The sequence below is a fragment of the Petaurus breviceps genome, unplaced genomic scaffold (assembly GCF_028583685.1).
Source record: "Petaurus breviceps papuanus isolate PSGF00001 unplaced genomic scaffold, PetGlider_PUasm1.0 90925, whole genome shotgun sequence".
In the NCBI taxonomy this organism is placed as follows: domain Eukaryota; kingdom Metazoa; phylum Chordata; class Mammalia; order Diprotodontia; family Petauridae; genus Petaurus; species Petaurus breviceps.
In genome coordinates this window covers 5940756-5949560 of record NW_027187380.1, presented here as the reverse complement: position 1 = coordinate 5949560, position 8805 = coordinate 5940756, and the positions used below count along the sequence as shown (strand labels likewise).

The following is an 8805-nucleotide window of genomic DNA, read 5'->3' as shown; positions in this document are numbered from 1 at the left end:
TGTTGATCAAGGAGGTTAAGAGGAAGAAGAAAGATATTACTGCCAGGGTCCACATTCCCTGACTATTGCTCATGACCCTAGAAAAGTTGGATCTCTATCATAAGCCAAGTCAAATAAACAAACATTTATTAAGTGCTTATTATGTGTCAGGCATTGTGCTAAGTTCTGAGGATGTAAAAAAAGGTGAAAATAACCCCTGCATTCAAGGAACTCATAATCTAATGGAAAAATGAAAGTAAGTGAAAGTAATTTTTTAAAAAAGGAATCCATCTCCATTTATACAACAGTTAGAAACAGTTGCATAAGTTTCCTTAATCTTTAAGGACTTTGCCAAGAAAGCAGAGAGACAACTCATGGATTTAGTAACAACACAAGTTAAAAGAAATAATTCTTATGGGAGCTGCTGATCAGCTTCATTTGATGAATATGGTCTCTGATTCAGGGATCTTGGTAGAAAATGTGTTGAACCCACCAAGAGCAGTTAGTCTGTCAACAAACATTTATTGAGTGACTACTATGTACCAGGCACCATGCTAAGGGATGGGCATATTAAAAAAAAAAAGACATAAGACTTCCCTTGCTCTCAAAAGACTCACAACCTCACAGATGAGACAGCTGCAAGCAACTTTGGACAAACAAGCAATATACAGGATAAATTAAAAGTACTCTCAGAAAGAATGCACTAGAATTTAGAGACTAGAAAAAGCTTCTTGGGGCGGCAAGGTAGCACAGTGAGTAAGAGCACCGGCTCCAGTGTCGGGATGACCTGGGGATCGAATCTGGGCTCAGATACTTAGCACCACACCCAGAAATAACTGGTCATGTAACCTTGAGCAAGTTACTTAACCCCCATTGCTTAAAAAAAAAAGAAAAAGCTTCTTGCAGATGATAGGATTTTAGCCAAAACTTGCAGGAAACCAGGAGAAGGAGATTAAGAAAGAATAAATTAAGAAAAGGGGAAGGGTTGGGATGGGGGGTGGGGTAGGGATAACGAGTTCAGTTTGAGACATGTTGAGTTTAAGATGTCTACCAGGTTCAAAATATAGAGCACAGCTATAAGAGAAAAGGGAGTAGGAGGGAGGATGTAAATTGAGAACCCATCCTGGAGATAAGAGCCTCAATTCACTCTATTACTCTCCCCTGGGTGTGACTTCCTTCACACAGGTGTCCAAGAGCTGGAGGGCTTTCACCAGTAAGGATGAGTCACTAAAACAATGGGTTGAAGAGGGATGGTTCAATAGGGCCAGATTGAAATACTGATAGAGTTCTATCAACTTAACAATCTCACTGATCTCACCTTTGCAAAGCTAGTTAACAGTTAGAGACCCAGGATGGGGACTTTCCTTTGTCCTTTTTCAGTTGGCTCGGATGGGGAGTTGTACATAGTTGGCTGACCTAATAAAAATGAATTCCTTTTGTAGCCACTTTTCTGATGGGGACCAGCAAGGAATGAAGTGAAATTCCACTGAGATGGGCTTGGTAGACTAATTCCATAATTCCCCACCACATTCCCCCAAGCCCTATGACCAGTCTGCATAAGAGCAATTAAATCCCTCATTTGGGCAGAGCCCCACCCAAATATTATCAGTTTTAGGCCTAGGCATTCCTCAATAAACACTAGCCAGGAACAGGAAAGTCAATTCGTGCAATCTAGCAGAACATCATGACAATCACTGTCTTTAAGGCTGTCTTTGAAAGTAAGTGTTTCCATTGCAATGTCATTGGCAGTCACTGCTTTGTTGGGTATGTAGAGGTTGACAGCATTCTCAGGTAAGGAACTTTAAGTGTGGCTCCTACTATGGAGAGAATAAATGGCCAATCTAAGAGGTGGACTAGTAAAACTATACTGCATTTCTGGAACCAGAGCAGCAAGGGCCCTTCATTCCCAAGAGTAAGGTATCTTTAAAGCCCCAGCCCCATTTAGGTATAGGGCAAGCATGGGGGACCTGTGGCCTGGAGGCCATATATGGCCCTCTAGGTACTCAACTGCGGCCCTTTGACTGAATCCAAATTTCACAGAATATAAATTCCCTTAATAAAAGGATTTGTTCTGTAAAACTAGGACTCAGTCAAAAGGCTGCAACCAAGGCCCTAGAAAGTCACATGTGGCCTCAAGGCCGCAGGTTCCCCACCCCTAGAGGTGCTTCTGACAACGGCATCCAGATTATTGCAATACCAGATGACCCATGACACGTTCATTGGAGGGCACCAGCTTCAAGGGGAAGTTTTAGAGAATCTTATAATTGAGGGGATGGGTATCACAAGCTCTTGGGACTCAATACTTATGTATGGGCACTTAGGGCAACTTCTATGTTGGTTTTGTTGGTAGGGAGAAATGGAAACCTTTGAAGCTGCTTGAGATATTCAGTGTAGTTAACACCAAATAGTACCAGGTTCTGGGAGGGATGAAATCTATTTTATTCCTGGTGATGGAGATGGAGGAAGCCAGAGAGCTTGGATATACCAACTTCCCTTTACAACAACCCTGTGTGATTGTTAAGGCACCTGGCACCTGGCAGCTTACAATAGACCATAGGGGGCTGACCAAGGTTGTCATGCTGATTACTGCATTCATTCCTGAATTCATCAGTGTGGTAACCCAGGAAGTCCAAGTGAGGGGCATGGAGTTGTAAAACCTGCTCATTTCTTTTTTTCTATTCTTATGATTGAGACTTCTCAGAATCAATTTACTTTTACCTGGGAAGGCATCTGCTATACCTGTCTCATCCTTCCCCAGGATCATACTGCAATGGCTGATGGGCAGACATCTGAAGGAAGTGCTTCTTAAGAACATCAATGTCTACCACTACAGCGATGGATGTAACATTGACAGGACCAGGCAAGGCCACTCTGTCAGACATCTTAGATTAGATGGCTGTCCATATGACAGACAAAGGGTGGGAAATCACCCTAAGAAAATCCGGGATCCAGCCCATATTGTTAAGTTTTGAGGAATATAGTAGATGGGAAGAATAGCAGCACCTAGAGGCAACTGAGTGGCACATGGACAAATCGCTGAGCATAGAGTCGGGAAGACCCGAGTTCAAATTCAGCCTCTACTGTGTGATCCTGGACAGAACACTTAACTCTTGGGTATTTGAAACAGAAAAATTTTCTGTTTGCCTCAATTTCCTCATCTATAAAATAGAGATAATAATGGTACTTATAGGATCATGGTGAGGGTCAAATGAGATAACAATTGTAAAGCATTTAGCATAGCGCCAGGCACATAGTAAGCACTATGTAAATGCTAGCAATTGTTGTTTTTGTTACCCCAGTGATTCTGAATCTGCTACGGGTTATAACTCTGAGATTTCCAGTCACAGGCCTAAAGCCCTGTTTCCTCTAGTCATACAATTGGTCCATCCACAAAGGTCCTGTATCCTGAATCTCATTTTGCCTTTCACCAATGGATCCACCTCCTCTTCAACTGAGGCACGTGTAACTGGATCTTAGAGGCTGTCAATCTAATAATGGGGACCCTGGAAGAATAGGGGTCTTGAAAAGTCGAAGAAGGCTGAGCTGTGAGCAGTTTGACCTGTATGTGAGAGGCTGGGACTGGAAGGATAAGATCCTTCATCTGTACTGGGGATTCTTAAACTGGGACCCATGGATATCCAAGGGAATCGTGAATAGATTTCAGGGTGTCCAGGAAGTTGGATGGGAAAAAAAATACGTTTTTCTTTTCACAGTAATTGTCTTTCTTTGTAATCCTGGGTATTTTATGCATTTAGATGCATTATTTGAAGAAGGGGATCATCAGTCTTCACCTGATAAAATGGTCCATGACAGAAAAAAAGGTTAAGAATAACTTATCTATACTTGATAAGATCAGATAGATAAGATAAGAATATCTATCTATAAAGTTTGGTGGCCATGGATGCAATTAAATAGTGCTGGACCTGCAAAGAACAGGACTAGACAATCAAAGTCTTTCCCCTTGGGGTAAGGACGGACCAATGGATAATTTTTGCCTGTTATTCCCCCAGCATACGATTCTTTGTATGGGACATATTGGCTCCTTTCAGAGATGACTCACACACACCCTCTGTTGAAATGAACAACCAGGTGGGTGCCCTTAAGAGAATGGCAGAGGCTGGGGAGAGAGTCCACTGCCTCTCTAGACACGAGGGCCATGACATCACAGTGCACTGGGTGCAAAACCAGATGAGTCTCTTATCCAAATCTGAGGTAGTCTATTCTGCCCAGTGGTACCCTGGTGCCTACTGGAACCCTTATGTTTTCTGCATGGTCCCCAATCTGCCTCCAGCTATTGGTTATATTGATTCACTTCCCCAATTTAGGTCAAGAGTTTTGTCCCTGCTAAATGACAACTTTGTTATCATGCCTCTGGCTATCATAGTTGGGTGTCCCACCTCCCAGAAGTCACGTGTATGAAAGATTAGCAAGAGGAAGGGAAAGGGCTCTCCAATTGAGTGATGTCTTGGATCTGCCCTCCTGGAAGACACCTGACAAGACTGCTTTTAGAAATAAATCCAATTGACCCTTGCTTGCTTTTCATTATTATGTTCTTTGTGAAGAATTGAGTGGGCCTTGAGGATCCTGCCTTCTCAGAGGGCTCTGTACACCATAGGGGAAATAATTCACAACTCCTTTTTTCCTGAGATTGTTCAGAGAATTCCTTACCAGGGAGGGCTTGGAACTAGATTAGACATTTATTGTTGTTCATCCTTCATTTCTGAAGAAGACCCATGATTTCACAATGTTGGAGTCAGGGCATGGTGTATTTAGCTGTGACTGATCAGACCAGCCTGAGTTGGGAAGGCAGTATCACAGATCAGGCACAAGTGGTCCATTAGAGCATTTAGAGTAGAAGTGGCTATGGATTTGTGTAGCTCACTTGAACTTTGTGCTTTTGTTATCCTTTGCTGATAGATCACAGATGTGGGTACACCATGCTGGGTGGTCCTATGCCAACACTTCTCATGTCTCACAATCAATGCTAAAATTCTTTAGAGATACCTTGAGAGTGTCCTTATATCACTTCTGACCACCATGTGAGCACTTACCTTGTTTGATTTCTCCATAGTCTTTTTTTTTCATAAAGCAATTGGGGTTAAGTAACTTGCCCAAGGTGACACAGCCAGTTTTTTTGTGTGTGGGTGCTAAGTATCTGAGGCTGGAACCGATCCAGATCCTGGGTCCTCCTGACTCCGGGTCCGGCGCTCTTACTCACTGTGTCACCTAGCCGCCCCCTCCATAGTCTTTTGAGTAAGCATGTGTTCCAACTACATGGCCAGCCCATCAGAGTTACACTCTTTGCAATAAAGTTTGAATGCTTGGCAATTCAGCTCTGGAGAGGACCTCAGTGCCCTGTACCTTATCTTGCCAGATGATCTTCAGGATCTTCCTGAGACAATTCAGGTGGAAGCAGTTTAGTTTTCTGGCAAGGGGATGATAGACTATGTAGGTTTCACAGACATATAACAGTACAGTCAGCATGATGGCTCAGTAGACCTTCGGTTTGATGCACAACTTGACTGATACCTCTTCTCTCCCACACTTTTTTTTGGAGATTCCCAAATGCTGAGCTAGCTCTGGTAATACATGTGTCAACTTTATTCTCTATGTGGACAACCCTGGAGAATGTGGTGCCAAGATAAGGAAATTTATCTACACATTGACAATTTCTTCATTTACTGTGTAGTGAGTGATTCCATGCATGAATGGTACAGTGCTGCCTGGTGGAGGACTTCTTCTTTCTTGGTGCTGTCAGGACAAAGTTGATACAAGTGGCAGAGAATCGATCCAGCCTCAGAATGTACAATTATTGGTGAACAAAAAGTCATGCATCAACTTCCCCTTCATTTTGGTATTTGCTTGTAGCCTTTTAAAGTTAAATACTTTAACCCTCAGTGTGGAAGCTGATCTTGATGCCATTTTCATCCTCGTTGCATCCTTTCTCTCTCCTGCATACAGATTATTTTGAATCAGACTTGAAGTGATCAGAAATGAGTGAACCATCTGAACTTGATAATAAAAAAACAGTTCCACTCAAGAACATGCAAACTCAAGTTTTCCTGAGTGAGATTGTCAAATTGGACAGAAGCAACTGCAACAAATAAAGTGACAGTTAAAATCCTTAGCATTTCAAAACCCAGGACCTCAGGTTGCAGACTTCAATCCTGAAAGCAGAGAGCAGAAAAAGAAGGCCCACATGTCAAAGACAAATGAGTATTTTTCTGTGAACAATAGTACCCCGTTTATCCGGAGGTCAGGCTTACGGAATCCTCAGCCATCTGGAATACAGCCAAGAAGCAGGAAAGTGATGAAGAAATATGACAAGAATGGCCGGCTGCTTTGTAATGGTGTAGACTTACGTGACTGTCTACAGAACTGCCTAGGTTTCTTCTGTCCATGTCCCAAGTGTAACTCAAACAAATGTGGACCAGAGTGCCGCTGTAATAGAAAATGGGTCTATGATGATATTGTAACTGAGTCTGGTGATGTTATTAACACATTGCCATATTGTGTTCCTGACTGAGGTCTTTGTGAGAAGATTTGTGCTTTTTTACACATTAACAAAACACAGAATGGGCAGTTATTGGCTAAAGTTTTTTCATCTTGTCTTTTCAAAATGTCTGATTAATATGAAAAAATAATTTCATTGTGGTGAACAACCAAAAAAGTGCCCCTCCTTAGCTATGCTAATTCAGTTTTTCCTCAGTTGCAGTTTTCTAAACTTTAGGATATCCCAAAGCCAACAAGGAAACACTTTCTTATGCATAATGGGGTGGAATAATTTAATTTCTTTCTCATTTTCTTTATAGTTTCATTTGTCACAAGATACAGTTCAAAAATTGTCTTAAGATTTTAAAATTTGCATATTATTTAGACTATTTTCTGTAAACAAAAATTTATCTTTTATTCATATACACTAAGAAGTAGTAACTCTTAGTTCCTAAAGCCAAGAGCCCAATGGCTTTTACTTTGTAACTACTGCTTGAAAATGAAAACAAAAACAAGAAAGTGTGAGTTGTGTTTTAAAAGAATGTTGTTTTATATGTTTCAAGATATATAGTACATTAATAAGTAGTTTCTTATAAGACATGGTGTGTAACTAAGTACTTGACTGAAATACTTTTCCCTCATGTTGTTGCAGGTGTTGCAGAAATGATTCTGAGTTTCTTTTGTATTTTAGATATCACCATCTTCTATATGTTCTGAGTTATAGTAGAGTTAAGGTTGTGAGAAATAGAAGTCGAGTGATTAGATAGAAATTATTAGTCATGGAATTTAGACTAAATAAAGTATACTTATAAATTTAAAAAAAAAGGAAAGAGCACTAGATTTTGAGTCACAAGACCTGGGTTCAAATTTGGCCTCTGCCACTTACTAGTTGTGTGACCTTGTATAAGTCACTTAATCTCTAGGAACCTCAGTTTTATCTTTTTATAAAGCAGATGCCTGTTCTGTCCATCTGATGAAGTTCATGTGTTGTTGAATTAATGTATGTCGTTGTTGTTTGTCCTTCATACTGCAAGAGGATCAAAATGATGTCACCGTGTTGGGGGTCAACGTGCGGTGTGTCTGACTGTGGCTGCGTGTAATGAATGTAAGGTGCTGGGGGCAACCTGGACCAAGGTAATGCTTGATACCAAAATGAAATAAGCATCATTCCATCCTCAGTAGCCCAAGCTATGGAAAGGCCAACATCGTTCATTCAATTCATTTAACCAAGATTTAGTAAGTGTGCCAGGCACTGGGCAAAGGCCCTAGCCTTACAAAAGGAGACAAAAGATAGTCCTGACCTTCAAGGAGCTTACAATCTAATGAAGGAGACAACACACAAACAAATATATGCAAAGCAAGCTATATACAGGCTGTATATAGGAAATAATTAGAAGAGGGAAAGCAATGGAATTAAGAGGAGTTAGGGAAGGCTTCCTGCTATAGAAGGTCAGATTTTAATTGGGACTTAAAGGAAACCAGGAAGGTCAGTGGGCAAAGTGGAGGAGGCAGAGCATTCCAGGCCTGGGGGACAGCCAAAGAAAAGGCCCAGAGCCTAAAGAAGGAACAACCAGCAGGCCAGTGTCTCTGGACTGAAGAGTACATGTCAGGGAGTGAAATGTGAGAAGACTGGAAAGGTACCAGGGGGCCAGGTTATGAAGGGCTTTGAATGCCAAACAGAGCATTCTATATTTGCTCCTGGAAAAGGCAATAGGGAGCCACTGAAGTTTATTGAGGAGAAGGAGGATGTGATCAGAATTGTACTTTAGGAAAATCACTTTAGTGGCTGCATGGAAGATGAATGCAAGTGGAGAGAGACTTGAAGCAGTGGCCTATTACAGCAATTGAGGTATGAGGTGATGAGGGTCTGCACATCACAGTATATGTGATTGATCAGGATTGGGTAGATAGGTTTCCTGATACTAGAGTTCATAGAAGACTGATAGGATCATAGATTTGGAGCTTAAAGAGACCTTTGTAATTAGCTAGTCCAAGCTCATTTTACAAATGAGGAAAATGAGGCCCAGAGGGCTGGTGTGACTTAGCCAAGGTCATATTGGTAGTAGGTAGTAGAGTTGTAGTCCCAGGTCTTCTGGGTCTAAATTCAGCTTGAATTTCATCTCTTTTTGGTTCTTTATCTATTTATCTATTTTTAGTTTACAACATTCAGTTCCACAAGCTTTTGAGTTTTAAGTTTTTTCCTCCTCCCTCCCTTCCTCCATCTCCAAGAGGACATGCGATCCAATACAGGCTCTACATACACATTCCTATTGAATTGATTCTCACATTAGTCATGTTGTAAAGAAGAATTATGACCAATGGAATGGACCACGA

At 41.3% G+C, this 8805-nt stretch overlaps 1 pseudogene; it reads left to right on the top strand.

Annotated features, from left to right (window-relative positions):
* The first annotated feature begins 5972 nt into the window (after positions 1-5972).
* Positions 5973-7375, top strand: LOC138152434 (ARL14 effector protein-like pseudogene; annotated as a pseudogene).
* The last annotated feature ends 1430 nt before the right edge of the window (positions 7376-8805 follow it).